This window comes from Hibiscus syriacus, unplaced genomic scaffold (genome assembly GCF_006381635.1).
Source record: "Hibiscus syriacus cultivar Baekdansim isolate YM2019G1 unplaced genomic scaffold, ASM638163v2 tig00112738_pilon, whole genome shotgun sequence".
Taxonomy (NCBI): Eukaryota; Viridiplantae; Streptophyta; class Magnoliopsida; order Malvales; family Malvaceae; genus Hibiscus; species Hibiscus syriacus.
This window is the reverse complement of record NW_024063392.1, coordinates 6,458,331-6,477,422: the sequence shown is the minus strand read 5'-3', so window position 1 is coordinate 6,477,422 and position 19,092 is coordinate 6,458,331.

Sequence of the window (19,092 nt, the reverse complement as noted above, 5' to 3'; positions counted from 1 at the left end):
CTCCAGTCACTCAAGAAAGGTAGTGACATCATGCATACATACCTCACTCGCATCAAAGAGGTGTGTCATGCCTTAGATTCGTGTGACAGTGCAATCCCTCAGGCCGAATAGGTTGCGAGTATTTTAAAAGGTCTTACCCGAACCTTATATTACGTTCATAACCACCATAAAAGACACCTTGTCCTTCGATAGGATCTCCTCAATGCTGATCGATGCAGAAACACAACTTGCGGGTTTTGACTCTCAAGAAGAGCTTCTGCCGATGAGTGTTCATTTTGCTCAATCTGGCTCTAGTTTGAAGACAGCTAGTCACACGTACCATGATCGGTCTTCTGGCATGTCTGCAACCAGTACTGGAGGTCGGACTAGAGGTCGGGGTCGTGGTCGACCACGTGTTCAATGCCAATTATGTGGAAAAAATTGCCACCTTGTCGTTGACTACTGGTACAGGTTTGATCAGACATTCACTGGTCAATCGGCTAAGCGAGCTGTAAGTCATGGTGGTTCGGGCTCAGTAAACTGCACCAGTCTAGAACCGTCTTCCCTTGATGTAAGTGAGTGTGGATGTTGTACTAAAACTAAGGATGAATCACATGTATGTTATTCTTCACAACCGTAAACTCATATTGCTTCTAGCATGAGAGACCACTGGTGCTGGACTCTGGAGCTACACACCATGTGACTGCTGATTCGACCAAGGTCTTTAGCCCAAAAGAATTCTCAGGACTAGGTAAATTATTGGTTGATAATGGTGGTTTATTGATAATTAAAGCCACTGGTAAATCTGTTTTGGGTTCTTCTTCTCGTACTTTACTATTGAATGATCTCCTTCATGTACCTAAGGTAACCAAAAATGTTTTATACGTCTCAAAGCTTGTTAAGGATAACGAGGTATATTTCGAGTTCCACGCATCACGTTATTGTGTTTGTGATGAAGCCACTGGTGATATACTGCTGCAGGGACAGGAAAATGATGGTTTGTACCTGTTTTAAATCGATGATAGCCACAATAAGAGCACTTGCCTTGTAGCTAATAAAGTTGTTTCTTCAAATCACTTGTATGATTTGTGACATAGGCGCCTTGGGCACCCTGCTCATGCAACTCTCAAGAAAATTTGCAAGCTTCTTGATGTAAATGTTGAACAAAATATTAATGAGAATTTTCATATGGGAAAAAGTCACAAGCTTCCCTTCTCGGATTCAACTACTAAGTATGACTCCCCTTTTCAACTTATATTTACTAATCTATGGGGGCCATCGCCTGTTGTTTCAAATGGTTTTAGGTACTATTTAAGTTTCGTTGATGCATGTACTCGACACACATGGTTGTATTTGCTTAAGGACAAGTCTCGGGCTACACAGGCCTTCCTACTATTTCAGCAGCTTGTTGTAACTCAATTTGGGTTAAAAGTCTTGTCAGTACAAAGCGACTGGGGCGGTGAATATCGTTGACTATCTCATGTACTTACAGAAGCTGGTGTATCCCATTGTGTTACATGCCCACACACGTCAGAGAAGAACGGTGTTGTGGAACGCAAACACTGCTATGTGGTTGAGTTGACTCTAGTGTTACTTGCACAGGCATCCATGATGATCAACTACTAGTCCTATTTTGTGGTGATGGCAGTTCACTTAATTAACAGATTACCATCGAGGGTACTAGTTGGAAAATCCCCCTTTGAGTGTGTGTTCAACATAAAACCTGAATATGGCTCATTTAAAGTATATGGCTCACTTTCAGTCGCAACCATGCACGTTCTTGGGGATAAGCACCCAACACAAAGGGTACCTGTGTCTCACACCTGATAAAAGGGTAGTGGTGTCTCGACACGTGAAATTTGATGAATGGTGTTTTCCGTTTTCTCAGGACAGTCCTACTGAACCATCAGGAGCTCGTTCGCAGCTGATCAGAGCCATTGACATAGTAATGGATACTAGCAAACTGTGTACTACTAGTTCTCGATAGTCGGGTCTCGCACAGTCCTGCACGATCATGTGCTACCAATGAGCCTGCTGCGGCACCTGAGGAGTCTAGTGCTGGTAAAGTGGCCCTGGAAGTGCATCATCCATCTGATGAAAGAACAAGGGATGTGGTTCCTACTGGTCATCCTATGTTAACAAGGAGTAAATGTGGAGTGTTTAGACCAAAAATATATACCACATTTTTTGATGATATTGTTTCGGCAACATTTGAGGAAGCTTTTCAGTCTACGCCATGGTCTGATGCGGTGCATGCTGAGTACACAACATTGATTCAGAATGGAACATGGAGTCTTGTTCTTCTACCTGCTGATAGGAGTGTGGTAGGCTGCAAATGGCTCTTTAAGATTAAAAGAAACCCAGATGGTTCTGTAAATAGGTACAAGGAGCGATTGGTGGCAAAAGGGTTCACACAAGTTCCAGGGTTCGATTTCACCAACACGTTCAGCCCGGTTGTAAAGTTCTCCACATTCTATGTTCTTTTAGCCTTGGCAGTTGTGAGAGGTTGGGCATTGAGAGAGATAGATGTAAACAATGCATTCTTGAATAGTGACTTGAGCGAGGTGGCGTACATGCATCAACCACTTGGGTTTGAGCGATGTGCTGAAGATGGAACTCCACTGATGTGTAAGCTACAGAAGGCCCTCTATGGTCTTCGACAAGCTCCATGAAACATGAATGACAAACTTAAGGCATGTTTCCTCGAGCTCAGGTTTGTAGAATCGAAGGCAGATATATCACTGTTTGTTTAAATCTAGGATGATTGCATTACATATGCCTTGGTGTATGTAGATGATATCATCATCACAGGGACCTCGGTCTCAACTATTGATTAGGTTGTCTATTTGCTAAGTTCTCGTTTTTCACTTAAAGATCTTGGTGAACTCTCTTATTTTCTGGGAATAGAGGTTAAAAAGGTTGGTATTGGGCTACTGTTAAGTCAGCGTGCCTACATATGTGAGTTGTTGAAGAAAACCAACATGATTCAAGCCACACCTGTTTGTACTCCCATGGTTGCTGCGAAGATTGATGCTCAGGCTAGTGATCTAATGACAAACGCTCGAGAATATAGAAGTATTGTGGGCGCTCTCCTATATGTTTGCCATACGAGACTAGACATTGCGTTTGTAGTCAATAAAGCAGTCCAGTTTATGTAATCTCTGCGAACGAGTCATTTTGTTGTAGTCAAGCGAATTCTATGTTACCTTGATGGTTCCCTTGATCATGGATTAGTGTTTTCAAGAGGAGATACTTGGCTGTGTGTCAAAGCGTTCTCTGACGCTGACTGGGCTGGTGATGTCAGTGATCGTCGATCCATGTCCGAATATTATGTCTTCCTTGGAGAGTGTTTGGTTGCATGGAACTCAAAGAAGCAGAAAACTATCTCTCGATCAACAATGGAGGCAGAATATAGGGGCGTTGTTGAGTATGCTGCACAGGTAACCTAGCTCGCGGCACTGCTATGTGATCTCGGGTTGTCCCTGCAAGAGGCACCTGTTATTTGGTGCGACAACACAAGTGATGTAGCCTTGAGCATGAACCCGGTTTGTCATGCTCGGTCAAAACATGTTGAACTCAATGTCCATTTTATTCGTGAGAAGATTGCAGCGGGTATTCTTCGAGTTAGTTATGTACCTGCTGAGTGTCAAATAGCATATGGACTAACCAAACCTCTCACTAAGGCTGCATTTGAGCAGTTTCGTGGGAAATTACAAGTGTTGTCTTGTTAAAGAAGAGGAGAAGAAAGAAGTGGAGAGAATGTTGAGATAGGATAAAGCTGTGTATGCACGTGAGCTAGAGTGCTCATGCATACCATGTATGTAAACAAAGAAATGATGATGGATGGTGTTAACCATCATAGGAAAGCTGTTAGGAAATAGTTTAGGGTTGTTAGATTGTTAGAGGTTGTTATAATTGTACTATAAATGAAAAATGTAAGGTGAAGCAACACAAGCTGATTTCAATAAAGAAAATGCTACTTCTACTCGTTTCTATTAGATCGTTAGCTGCAGTCTCTACATTGCTCAATACTAGGCAATAGAGAGCAAACTGACTTTTGGAATGACACTTGGCTTTCGGACCTTGGTCCTCTCTACAACCACTGTCTCCAATCGGGTACAACCCTGGGAGTGTCGCACAAGGTGAAAGAAATGGTTACTGACAATGGAAACTGGAATTGGAAAGAATTTGATCACCTATTATCTAGGGAAGCTATTCAACACCTTGAAGCCACCCCTCCCCCAATCAGTAAGGACCTCGAAGATAGGTTTGGATGGAAGGGTTCTGAAAACAATCAATTCACGGTTAAGGCGGTGTATGGTTCCGGAGATATAAATGGACCAAACCATATTGACAAATTCTGTGATATCTAATTAGCCAAACACATGAGCTTGCCAAGGATCAAAACCTTCTTTTGGATAGCGTATAAAAGAAAACCCTCACGAACGCAGAGAGAGTCTGAAGGCAGCTAGCGGCTGTCAAAACTGTGGGGTGTTAAGTGGAGATATCGAGCACATTCTTAGAACATATCCCCCGGCTTATATGGTATGGAAACAAATTGTCAACCCAAATAGACTGGAAAAATTCCTAACATATGACTGGAATACGTGGATGTAGAAGAACCTACGATGTGGAGAATTCATTCGAAACCCTAATGAAGATTGGCCAACTCTGTTTGGGGTCACCCTCTAGATTCTTTAGAATACAAAAAATAAAAGAATCGACCATGAATGGTCTGAAGTGGATAACTTCATGGAGGAGGGTAGGAGATAGAGGGATGTTTCGAATAGCAGAAGGCACCCATCCATCATCGACAATAAAATGAGAAGGCTAGTCTCGGATAAATAGCAAGCTCTTGACGACCCTTGGCTAAAATGAATACGTATGTCATTCACAACCCTCAATCGGACGAGTCTACGTATGGCGGAGTTATCAGAAACCACATGGGCCATCGGATGCTATGGTTCACCAAGAAAATTGAGTTCTGCAATATTGTTGAAGCTGATCTATGGGGGGATATAGTTGGTCTACAATCGACATGGAGGCTAGGGATTAGACAGATTCAGGTTGAGATTGATAATAACGGAGCTGTTAAGCTGATCCTAGAAAAATCATCAAGCGGGAAATCCCTCACTATTTTACAACACATGGATGCAATGCTAGCCTGTGAGTGGAACGTGCAATTGAAACACATATTACGTGATAGTAATAGAGTAGCTGACGTCCTAGTTGAGCATGTGTGGAAGCTCCCTGTTGGCTTGCATGAGTTTACGCAACACCCAGCTGAAATTGTTAGAAAAATTAGAAGTGGAGACCCTGAATTAGGCTAAATATCAATCCCTTTTAAAAAAACAAATATATTCCAGAAGTAATTTCAACTGGCTATTTAATTATTATCAGTATCCCACTATCATTCTAATAAATATGCCCAACAACTATATCAGCATTTATTTAAGAAATGGAATTTGATATTATCCATTATCCTTAATTTTTTATATTTAAATCAAATAAATCAAATAAAATGATTTTAAATAATAAATGTCTCTAGATCTATATACATATCCAATTTAATATTCAAATACCTGATACTCTTACAAAATTCATCCCAAAAGTCAAAATACAACTCAATTACTCAATTAAATTATTCAAATAAATAATTTAACCTAACATGAAATTAAAGGCTTAAATATAAAATAATTTATATTAATTAATTAATTAGTGTGTATAAATTTAATTTGATGATGGCGATTCTTCATTTTATAAACAAATAAATCTTAAGCAACAAATAAAAAACTCAAAAAATAAATTAAAAAATAAAATCTAATTCATATATTTTGATTTTAATCATAAAATTAATTGCATTTATTAATTTATTATGATAATTTAATTTATTCAATTATTAGTATAAAATGATTTGAAAATAGCAAAACATGAGCCGCTCCATAGCTTTCATATTGATTCCTCCGAACGGGTGAATTTTTTTTAGAAAGTGTGGGTGTATGCAGTAGGACAGGAAATTATAATAAACGTTTATTCCGCTCCACCCTATTTTGACTTTTGAAATTAATATTTAATCTCTTTATAATATAATATCTATACATCTTATTTATTTTTTAGTATATATGTTAAATTTATAAATTAAATACCAATAACTATATATAAATTATATTTATAAATAATTATATTAAAAGCCCAACCGAAGGCCAAGGAGTTGGGGTTTTTCCCCAATAGAGCACAAGCTTAAATTATTTGGTACATTAGGGCACCTCAAAAATTAATTTAGGATCTATGAAATTTTCTACAGTCCAAGGCGAACTCGTCACGTCGAGGAGACGAGTTCTATTAAAAAATTATTTTTTTCAGATTATCATGCAAATTTATTGTTGGAAAGAAAAAATATATTGAAACTCGTCATGTCGAGGTGACGAGTTCCATCGTTCATTTCAAATTTTAACTATAAATAGGAATTGGGTTAGTTGATAGATTTATAGGTGAAAGAAAACCTGCACTTGTGGGAAGAATATTCATAAAATTATCATTGACATTTGTAAAACCGGTACAACATGAGAATACAATTACAAAGGATTTATCGGTCTGCTCGATATCTTGGGAGATGTGGACAGTGCTTCCTATATGTTGCGCATAGTATGCAAGCTATAACAATCACCAGTGTAAATGTATGGGTCTACATTCACACGCATACATGCAACAACCACGTGAGCGAATGGGTATCCGAAGGCTTGAAATCGACCACAAGCACACCATCTTCTATTCAGATCACCAGTATAGATGGCAAAAGTTCAACCCCCATGTGGTCGAACAAGTTCTTGGACAATATAATCATATTCCAATAAAGTGAAATTACGAACATACATTGATGTTGCATGAGTTTGATTTTTGGTCATTGATTTCTCCAGATCTGGAGCCCAATTTATACCTTCATTGGAAACTTTTGTCTGCCCAAACTTTACCCAATCTGAAGTATGTCTCCCGAACAATACTTGCCACCGAAAGATGTCTAGTCCCTTTTAGCACTGAATTGATACACTCTGCAAGATTGGTTGTCATATGATCGTAACGTCGACTTTGATCGTCATATGTTTATGCCCATTTTTCCAGGGTATATCAGCTGTAAAGTTATACACCTATTCTCCATACTTTCTCAGATTTTCCATTGTTGCATGAAAGCTCGGTTGTAGTAATGCATAGCCTGAAAAAATAGTTACCTGTAAATATAATAATTGTACACAAATACCAAGACCAAAAAACGAAGGGTAAAACTAAATAAGTTATCCATGCTGATAATCTCCTTTTTTATCTTCTTATTCTTGAACCTCGTCATAGCATTTGAAGAAATATGACATATGCAATACGCAGGAAATGCATGCGGATCTCGGTCTGTCAATCGTGGCTAACAACCCAGGTGAACGGTTTGTGATCATATAAACCCCATATTGAGTGACAACATGGGAGTGCAAGTTTGACAGAAAGAAATTCCACGTTTCCTCATACTCATTTTTAACAATGGAGAAGGTAATGGGGAAGATGTTTTTGTCACCAACTTGTGCAATAACTATCATAAGGACGTGTTTGTATAAGTCGTACAGAAAAGTATCATCCACTTGAACCATCTGTTTGCAGTAACGAAAGCCTTCAATTTATGACTTGAAAGTCTAAAACAAGCCTCCGAAAACTCTCTTCATAAGGATAACTTGTCCATCAAATGTGGTTGCATCATAAGTATAGGAGCGAACAATAGTCATTGGGATGAAATATTTCATTGTGTGCAACAGATGTGGTAACTCATTGTACGACTAATCCCAATCACCGTACAGTAGTGTCATAGCTTTCCGTTCGGCATCCAGGACTTGTAATAAGAAAAAATATACCCAAATATATTATGTATTGATTCCACAATCATTGATACCGAGATCCTTGGATTTTTCTCCACCAGTAACTTCACGTATGCATAAATGACATCAGAGTCTAAGTGTTTGTGGTCTTGTGTGAAGGAGTTGAATATGCAACTATGCTGATTGTAGAACATTGTCACTTCCCACATCTTTCGTTGTAGGTATGAGACAGATATCCTCCACTTACAACAAACGTTGTTGTTAATACATCTGACAAAATATGTCTTATGGTTAGACTCCACAACAGTGAATTCTATATTAACTTTGATACAAAACTCCTTCATATCTAGTTGTGCATCATTCTTACTCTCAAACTGTGACCCCAACTCCAAACTCCGTAGATCCTTCATCCGAGGTCCCCCAGTGGGTTACGCATATATTAGTCATATCATGAATCTCAGGATTCCTCATGGCATCATAGTTTATCTCATACACTGCAACCGCATAATGATATTGAGACATCTAGGGGTGTGAACTTTCTATTTACATGGCTGTTGGTGGATGTACCCAAATTGGCGGAGCATTCTGTATTGCTTGACCACGAAAAATAGTTATCTTCCAGACATCACCCTCTATATCAAAGGCTTGTTCTTCTAAAGTAGCCTCAGCGATATCAGATTCATCGATTATTGGTGTGTCATCATCCATTATAAGTGGAGCAAAAGTTTTATCATCCTTACTAAAATCACCAAGGATTTCACTGAATTACCTGACGGGGTTATCAACATCTTCTGATGGTCCTAGTTCTGCGGTCACCGGTGCAACAGTTGATGAAGTAGGAACATATGAAGTTTCGAAAATAATCTCAATCATTTGATTATTGGAAGATTAATGAAGGTCAACCATAATAGCTACATCGTCATCATCATCGATCAGGATTACTCCATATTTGAGCGGAGTCTCTGAAATGATGTGTCGATATCTCAAACTTGAAACATAACCTCTAATTCTTTTTTCGATTTTCATTTTCAATTTCTGATGAGATACATTTACTGGGAACATCATGTTAATGAGAATTTATGACATGAATTGAACACCATCTTCAGTTTTGACAACTTGGCCATTTGGGTGGATGACTGTGAAAAGCTTGTTTGACATAGCTTCGGAGAAATAATTTTTTGCTTGTTTAATACAATTGTAAAAATAACAAGTATTGTGAAGATTCATTTGAAGTTAACCAATTTAAAACAAATATGACCAATCATTAATTACTATTCAATAACTCTCTAGTGGTGCATTATCATCTTCTATAACTTTTTAGAGGCCATTCAATGCATAATTTAAATAACTTTTCAGAAAACATGTGAAATAGTGGTTATTATCATCTTCTGTAACTTTTCAGAGGTCATTCAATGCATAATTTAAACAACATTTTAGACAACAGGTGAAATAGTGGGGCATTATCACATTCTACAACTTTTCAAAGGTCATTCAATGCATAATTTAAATAACTTTTTAGTCAACGGGTGAAATAGTGGTGCATTATCATCTTCTGCAACTTTTCAGAGGTCATTCAATGCATAATTAAAACAACTTTTCAGAAAATGGGTGAAATAGTTGTACATTATCATCTTCTGCAACATTTCATTGATGTATCAACTTAAATCAAAAAACTTTTTTGTGCTGCATTTATCACTTCATATAAGAAAAAGCGTGTGTTCCTCATTGGTCAAATAATGACCCATTTCACCAACTTTTCAATGCTTATTTAATCATCTTCAACAACCATTAATATGTGTGAGTTGAAAGTCATTTTCCTCAATCTTTCACTTCCAAAGCTTGAGTTTTTTTTTCAAACATGTCAACTATTAGTGCAACTATTTTTTATGATTGCAAATCTATAACCATGTGTTTCCCAAAAAACATTCAACTACACAAGTTGAAGTATAAAAACAAGAGCTCTACTCAAAAGCAGTAGAAGATTATCATGCACGAGGTTTCATCTAAGTGATGATGTAGACTTTGCTGGAATGATTGAGACATATTACTACCATTATTTCTCTAATGTCGATTTGTTTGTAGAGTTCGATGATCTCGACTTTGCTCGTACCATTGAGGATGTTGCTTCCAGCTCGAATATGCCACCGACTCAAAAAAATGACCAAGAAAAAAATAGATGATAGACACCCAGAAGCATGGCTCCAATTCATACTTGAACGACAACAACAAAAAGAATAGGGAAATGATGAACTTAATCTTACTTCTGACGAGTCTACTGATTACGAAGATTAAAACTTCTTAATCAATACGACTATACTAATGATTTTATTTAATGTTTATGGTGTTCGTAAGGTTAGTCCTATTTACGTCCTTATGTTAATGTATTAAGTTTGTAGTTTTTTTTTCATCCTAATGTGCATTAGATGATGGAGACCCGGAAGCATGGTTCCAATTTGTACGTGACGACAACAACAAAAAGAATGGGAAATTGAAGAACTTAATCTACCTCTGACGAGTCTACTGATTACGAAGATTAAAACTTCTTAATCAATACTACTATGTTAATGATTTTATTTAATGTTTATGGTGTTTGTAAGGTTAGTCCTACTTATGTCCTTAAGTTAATGTATTAAGTTTGTAGTTTTTTTTCTTCTTAATGTGCATATCTGAATGTTAAATCTAATGTCCATTCTTTCTGAATGTCATCTCGACGTGACGAGTTCCAGTGTATTTTTTTCTTTCCAAAAATAAATTCGTGTAATGATTTGAAAAAATAATTTTTAATAGATCTCGTCACCTCGAGGTGACGAGTGCCACATGAAATATTAAAATATTAGGCCTAAAAAATAAAAATTATATTTCATGAAACTCGTCACCTAGACGTGACGAGTTTGCCTTGGACTGTATAAAATGCCATAGACCCCAAATTAATTTTTGAGGTGGCCTAATGGGCCAAATAATTTAAGTGGATCCCCTTATGGGCCTAAAAAACCCAAGGAGCTGAGTCAACATAAAAGCCAAATAAGCGTCGTATCCAGTGGATATTATTTCAAGGTTCGCTTATGGGCTTCTTTGCACTGGAGTATTTGAACAATGGATAGGTCTAATATAGAAATAAGTGTTTATATTACATTCAAAATGGATTTTTGGTGTCTAAAGAATCTTTTGTTAAAAATAGGTGTTTATGTTATCTTCTTTACACTTTTAGATTTCTACCATTAAAAACATGTTAAGTGACACATGTCACGTTTATATTTTATTATTTTTTCTAAAAATAAATATTATTTAAAAATATTTTTAGAAAAATCTGAACGAGACGTGATACACGACAGTTTTTTTAACGGTAGACACCTAAAAGTGAAACAGAGAAAACATTATGAATTTATTTTTAACGAAAAAAAATATCTAGACACCAAAAATTAATTTAAAATATAGTTTAGACACTTATTTTTATATTAAGCCTAATGGATATAATTAAAATGTATTTGGTTCATAAAAGAAATAAGATTATCATATAGGATTATGGGGAATTTTATTTTATCTTGTTTGAGAACGTAAGAATACCGAAAAGTATAATTTTACTAAATTACTTAATTGAAAAAAATTATTTTTAAAAAAGAATTAGTTTATTTTAACCTATTAAATTTATGACTTTTTGAAAGGAAACATTAAAATTACAAAATAATATATAAATAAACAAAGCCCTTTTCATCTCTATTTTTCCTTCTTCAAAAATGTTGATGAATAAATACAAAAAATATTTTATTCTAATATTTTATATGGTGACCCAAATTGACTTGCAAAAGGTGACCCAAATGGAATTTGTTATGTATTTCTCTTTTTGATACTATTTGGTTGTAGGATTTTGGTTATTATTGTCCTCTGTTTGGATATAAGTTCAGTCTTAGTTTGAGGACTAGTTTAAGATAGTTCGATACTTGTTTGACACTCAAATTTTTGTTGTTGCTTTTGTCTATCTGCTTCTTATCATAATGTCTTCCTCGGGAATCCATTAGACTTTAAAAAACTAGTTTCGGGAAAGGGGATGAAATTCAATATTTGAAAACAATTTATTTTTTTAGTAGCCACCAATATTTAAGTTAGGTAGCTTGGAAACCTTAAACGACAAAAACAGGTCTGCATTTTATCAAAGATTCAAATTTAAGAGGGCGGGAGTCGATTACGTGCGAAGAAGGGTGAGCACCCCCACAACGCCTAAATTTTGGTACCTAAACGATTATATGTTGTTTAAATATTGGGAATTACAAACTTCGAAAATATATTTAAATTATGATCCTTTTATTTATTCAAATTTATATAAATAAGTGTCAATTTTAAAAAAAAAAAAAACTTAAAATAAGGAATGCAATGGATCAAAAAATATTAAATAGCCCAAAAGATATTTTTATAGAATAAAAATATTATAATTATTTTTATAAGAGAAAATGTGTCCTTTGGTTCAAACAATCTTTCAAAATGCACTTCCTTTATAGTTAGGAGACTTTTTCATAGATTCCCTTCACAAAAGACGTTATTTTGCAATTTTCACAAAGAAAAAATAAAATAAGATAAAACAAAATAAAAGTGAAAATAGATGAAAAATAATGAAATTAAATAAACGTGTAATAAAGAAAATTATCGAATACAAAAAAAATATTTATGCGAAAAATCCTCGAAAAAACACCTTCCCTTGTAGTTGGGAGATGTCTTCGTAGATTTTCCTCACAATGAAATTTTCTCGTTTAAATATTTTAGAAAACAAAAATGAAATATATAAAAAAAATAAGGTCTAAGTAATAATACCAAAGTACAAATGAATAAGGGACCAACATGCAAGCTTTTTAAATCAACCATCCAAATTAAAAATACCATACAAGTAAAGGGGGGTAAATAAATAAGACTCAAACATGAATAATAAAAATTACAGGCCCGAAATATAAATATACCATTAACAAGCTCCAGGACTAAAAAAAATAACATAATATAAAGTGCCAAAATAAGAAATAAATAAAACAGAAAATATGACATATAAGTGACTAAATTGAAAGTAATAAAACTAAATTGCTAAAAATAAAATAAATAAAAATATAGGGACTCAGGGACTATAATGTAAAACACGGCATGAAGTAGAGAGACTTGGCAGAAAATAAACCAAAAAGTTAGTGCTAAAAAGGTAAAAAAGGAAAATCACTAAATCAGTCCCTAAGTATTAAAAATAATTTAAAAGGTCACTACACATGACAAAAATGCAAAAAACGCCTAAAATAAAAAGGATCGAATAGCAATTAAACCAAAAATATATAACATGCATCATAAATGGATAAACTTAAGGGACCTAAGTGCAATTTCCCCCTAAAGTTTTCTATAAATATCAACATTTTTTCTTTTTCTTTTTCATATTTTTTCAATTAAAATAGATTTTAGAGAGAGAGAGTCTCCCCTCTCTCTAAAAAATCGGTGGGTTACCTCCGCCGACCGCTGTACCGACTGCTACCGGTCGATGGCCACCAAATTACACCTGGAGGTCTGTCTCAGCCTCCTCGTCTCGGATATGGGGTCAGTGTTGCGTGAATCGGCATAGTTCGTCGTAAAAAGGCCAAAAATCGTTCGACTTTCCTCTCTTCGATCCGTCGTCATCCGCCGTTCGATCGACCCAATTTTCAAATATTTGATCACCGTCCGTTTCTCTCCATCTTCACCATTCAGATTGTTGAGATGAGGCCCCGGTCGCCAGCGAAGCTCCAGCCGATCGCACAGTAAGTCTTTGTTTCTTTTTCGTTTGTTTTATTTTCGATTTGGTTACTTTGTTTCGTAAGAAAGGAAAGGAAAAAACATTTTCTAAACTATTTTTTTTATTACTGATAAATCTTGTTCTCTCTTTTACATAGTATGTTTTTCGGGTTATATACCATTACAAAATAAGACTAGTTCCTAATCTGTTGTTGATGTGCTTGGTGATGCCATGCTTTGAGGGATATGGTGTTGGCAGAGAATAGTTGTGGACCTTACAGGTAGTTGGGTGGGACAGCAGGGTATGGGTGTTGACTTTGGGTCAGTTCGAGTTGAATCCGGGTGTTGGGCTTGAACCGGGTCGGGTTAAGCCTGAAATTGGGACTGTAAAACAAAAGGTAAATATGTAAATAATAAAAATAATAATAATGTATTATTGACCCAGACAAAAACATGTGTCTACAACTGCCCTTCTTTGCATATTCTTGTTTTAACATGAATAGGGCAAAGACGAAAAAGGCAACCAGTTTTTGTCTGATTTTCTTTTTGGTTTAAAATTTGATGTGTTTGTTGTTGGGGACGACACTTCTCATACGTGAAGAAGAGTTCTGGTAGTCTAAGGGTGACACGACTCCTATGTGATGAGGAGATCTGGTAAGTGGATGATAATGTTCCTACGCAATGAGGAAGGCATGCCATCTTTAGAGAGGATGATAACACAGGTTCTACGTGATGAGAATGGCTGGTTATTTAGGGGTAACACGACTTCTATGTGATGAGGAGGTCTGGTCTGGGGATGACACGGTTCCTATGTGATGAGTACGATAAGCCATCTTTAGGTATGATAACACGATTCCTACGGGATGAGGACGGTTGGTTATCTAAGGTTGACACGGCTCCTATGTGATGAGGAGGTCTGGTCGGGGGATGGCACGGTTCCTACGTGATGAGGACAACAGGCCATCTTTAGGGATAATGTTTCAAGGGAAACATACTCAAAGATGATGCTTCAAAAGAAGTTGTCTCAAGAGATACAAAATTCATTTCAAGGGAAACGATCTCAAAGATAGGTGTTTCAAGGGAAACTATATCAAGAGAGATAAAACTTGTTTCAAGGGAAACGACTCAAAGTTATGTACTTAAAGGGAAAAATGTATCAAGCGAGACGAAATTTGTTCTGAGAGAAATTGTCTCAATCGAGACAACATTTGTTTTTAGAAAAATTGTCTCTAGCGAGACGATGCTTTGTTTCCAGAGAAACAATCTCAAATGTGACAAATAATCTATTTGTTCCTGCATATGGAGGAAAGGCCTTCAGAAGATCTGATCGTTCACTTCAGGTTATTAAATCTCGAAAGATGCCTCATTATTCATCATTTCTTGCTTCAGCACTGATTCTAAGCATGAGCTTTGTGTTTGAGAGCCACATGTCAACTACCAAGATCCACTCTAGAGAGATTGTCTTGTTTGAAAAATGTTTTTTTTTTCTTCTTTTATTTTCAAAAATCTGAAAATATCAATAAAAAGGATGTTGAAAATGTTTATTCAAAAGTTTGAAAAATATTGCCCCTTTCTAGGTTTTACAATTGAGGTAAATCATAACAATAGTTCATTGCATATCAAAGAATTGATTACACTTTTAATCCTTTAAAATAAATTATAGCCATTTGACAAGTGTAAAGATTAATTTTATCTTTGAGGTATGGTTAAGTAAGGAGAGGATAAAATGTAATATGTGGTTACCTTTGGTCAAAGGTTTGGTGTTCTCATTTCTTGGATGTTCATTGGTTTGATGGAGTATCTTCTGTACCCATCTTTTAGAAGTGTTGTCCGACTACCAGCTCTCATGATCTCATGCGGGTTATGAGATGCCTTCTTAAGGGATCTGTGTAATCGCTTATAATGAGTGTTCAGAATCGGTAGTATTTTCTCATTAATTCTTCGATCTTATAGATTTATTGTTTTTGATTTGGTTGTGTTATGCTTATTTTCGTGCAGGGCCTTACTTTCCAGAATTAGTGGGAAATCGAGCACATTCTGCATTTTTTTATTATTTGGTCACGACTAGAGACATGGGCACGACTCTAGGCATGACACGGTTTTACGTGGTAGTTTCTAGAAAGTCCAGTCAGTGGCAGTTTTCTAGAAGATCTAGTCAGCACGCCTTCTGGAAGATAGACGAGAAGAGTTGCATTAGGAGACTTGTTTAAAGTTTGAATTTAGGAAAAATAATTATCTTTAGGATTATTTTATTTTAATTTCTTTATTTATCTTTAGGTTTTTAGAGGCTATAAATACCCTCTTGGGGTAGGCCTAAAGGAACAAGTAAGATTACAATTTTCTTTTCTTTCTAGTTTTATAAAAGCTCTCCTTTATTTTTTTTCAAGTTTTCGATTTTTACTTTATTTTTAAGCTTTGTTTTTTTAAATATGCTAAGTATGACTTTAGTCATGCTTAGCTAATTTTCTCATAAGCCGAGAGCTGAAGCAATGACTCAATTCCAACGGGAGAATTGAAACAGACCCTTAATAACTTCAGAATATCTCTCTCAATCTATACGCTTATTTTTCAAATTCAAAATAGTTTTCAAAGTTAAAGATAGACTTTGGTCAAGAGGTTGTTGCGATTAAATGTGTGGGAGGAAAGATCAGCTTATTGAAAGCATATTCGACTTCCTGGGAACACACATGGCGAGATAGCTTCGCAAAGAGGGAATTGAGATCGGAATTAGCGGCTATTGGAGCAACAATCTGAGTCGGTCGCCATAAATTTAAATGGTAATTGATCTACGACAATTGATGTTGAATAGAATCAGTTTCCGAACCCGGAATCAAAGATTTCCTTGGGTATTCGGTATACAAGATAGAGTCCCGGGGATTGCCCTTGTAGACAAAGTAATCAACGTGAATCTTGAATGGAAAATCTAATTCGAAGATCTTAAAGAATTTGAGTCAAAGCAAAGCTTGAGGTTGTTTTTACCATATCAATTTACAACTTTAAAATATTTTCTTTATTTTTTCTTTAAAACGCTTTTATTATTATTTAAATATCGTTTTACCAAAATCCCCCCATTTTACTGTTTCACGCCTGATTTAAACAATTCAGACAAAAATTTGGAATTTTCTAAGTCCCTGTGGATTCGACCCTTACTTCTCTTTACTACGAATTTCCTTATTTATTAACTAAGGAGGAAGGAATTTTATTTGACATCAAAACAATATTTGTCAAATTGGCGCCATTGCAAGGGATTTTGCCAAAGTTACTAATTTTTTATTTGCTTTTGATTTATGACCAGGACTAATCCGGGTGAATTAGTGGAGTACGACCCGGAAATAGAAGCCAAAGCTAGGAGACTTCACGCACAGACGCTTCGAGAAAGAAGGAGACAACGATCAAATTCAGAATCATAATCAAATTCAGGTGAATCCGTTAATTCAGAACCAATTCCGGTGGCCGATCCCACTATCAGAGAGTTAGCCGTGGCACCCACTAAACAAGAGCCTTTGTGCATTGATTTTCCCCAAGTCGAAACTCCATACCACTTAAAACCTGGCCTAATTCATCTTCTCCCTACATTCTGCGGATTGCCAAACGAGAATCCACATAAACATATCACGAAATTTCACATGGTCTACTCCAGCATGAGACCACAGGGAGTAACCGAGGACCAAATCAAACTTAGAGATTTTCCTTTTTCCTTAGCCAATTCAGCTAAGGAATGGTTATTTTATATACCCCTAATTCTATTACTACATGGGCTCAAATGACTCGTCTTTTTCTTGACAGGTTTTTCCCTACGGCAAAAGTAAGTGAACTACGAAGGAGAATACTTATAATCAAGCAACTTGATGGAGAGTCACTTTACTACTACTGGGAGCAGTTTAAGAAGTTATGCTAGTTGCCCACAATATGGGTTAACTGAACAAGCACTCCTTCAATATTTTTATAAAGGATTAACTCCCTTGGAAATGAAGATGATCGATACTGCCAGCGGTGAGCCTTGGTGAATATGACTCCTACTGAGGCTAGGGACTTAATTTCCACAATGGCTACAAATTCTCAATAATTCCGCACAAATAATGAACCTCCTCGAAGGGTTCATGAGATAAGTTCATCTTCTTTAGAAAATAAGATATATAAATTAACTAAAGTCGTTAACTCTCTTGTTGCAGGAAAAACAATACCAAATAGATTATGTGGAATATGTGCATTACTTGATCATCCAACTGACGGTTGTCCACTAATCCAAGATGACGCAACAGTTCAAGTCAATGCAGTCGGAAAACTTTCCAGGACCTCTCTAAAGAGCTTATAATCCCTATAAAAATACTTATAACCCAGGATGGAGGGATCATCCAAATTTCAGTTATGCTCAAAAATCAAGGTCGAATCAAGGTTATCAAGCGAGACCACCTCCACCGCCACAACAACTGTAGAAGACATCATTAGAATCAATTGTCAAAAGGTTAGCACTTTCCTAGGAAAAATTCCAGATTCGTACTGAAGCCCACTTATAAGAGATAGATAAGAAGATGAGCCAACTGGCTCAAACCGTAGGCCGCTTGGAATCACAAGGTAAACTTTCATCCCAAACTGAGGTAAACCCAAAGGAGAACGTCAGAGCCATCACTCTTCGGAGTGCTACAGTAGTGGCGCCACCTGTTCCATCAGATGAAGCAGTCCAAAAAGAGAAGAAGATTATTGATTCAGGATCTCAGAATAAGAGTGACGAATAACAAATGAATCCAACGCCATATCCCTATGACGTGCCACCACCTTTTCCATCGAGGTTAGGTAAAATGGATAAACAAGCTGAGAAAAAGGAAATACTAGACATACTTCGGAAGGTGGAAGTTAACATTACCTCTCCTTGAGCTTATTCGAAAGGTTCTAAGGTATGCCCGGTTTTTGAAGGATCTTTGTACGATAAAAAAGAGGCTTATTGGGGTCGAGAAAGTGAACTTAGGAGAACACGTATCAGTCATCTTCCAACGAAATTTACCACAGAAGTTGAAAGATCAAGGTATGTTCACAATACCCTGTAAAATTGGTAAAGTTGGGATAAAACGAGCCTTATGTGATCTTGGTGCATCTATTAATGTAATACATTTATCTATTTACAAAATGATTACTAACGAGCCTTTGAAGGATATAAAGGTCTCAATACAGCTTGTCGACAGATCGGTGATCTATCCAGAATGACTCTTAGAGAATGTATTGGTGGAGGTAAACGACTTAATATTTCCCGCTGATTTTCATATAATCGACATGGAGAATGATCGCACAAGCACAACCTCTAATATCGTATTGGGCGTCATTTCCTAAGTACTGCACAGACAAAAATTGACGTAAAAAGAAGAATTTTAACCATGGAATTTGACGGTGAGATAGTTAAGTTTTGAAGTGTATAAAGTAATGAGATATCCTGAAAAAGTAGAAAGTGTAAATTCTGTTGATATAATTGATCCTTTGGCTGATGAATTTTTAAAGACTAATTTTTTCTTTGATCAAAGCAGGGAGCCAGAAGATC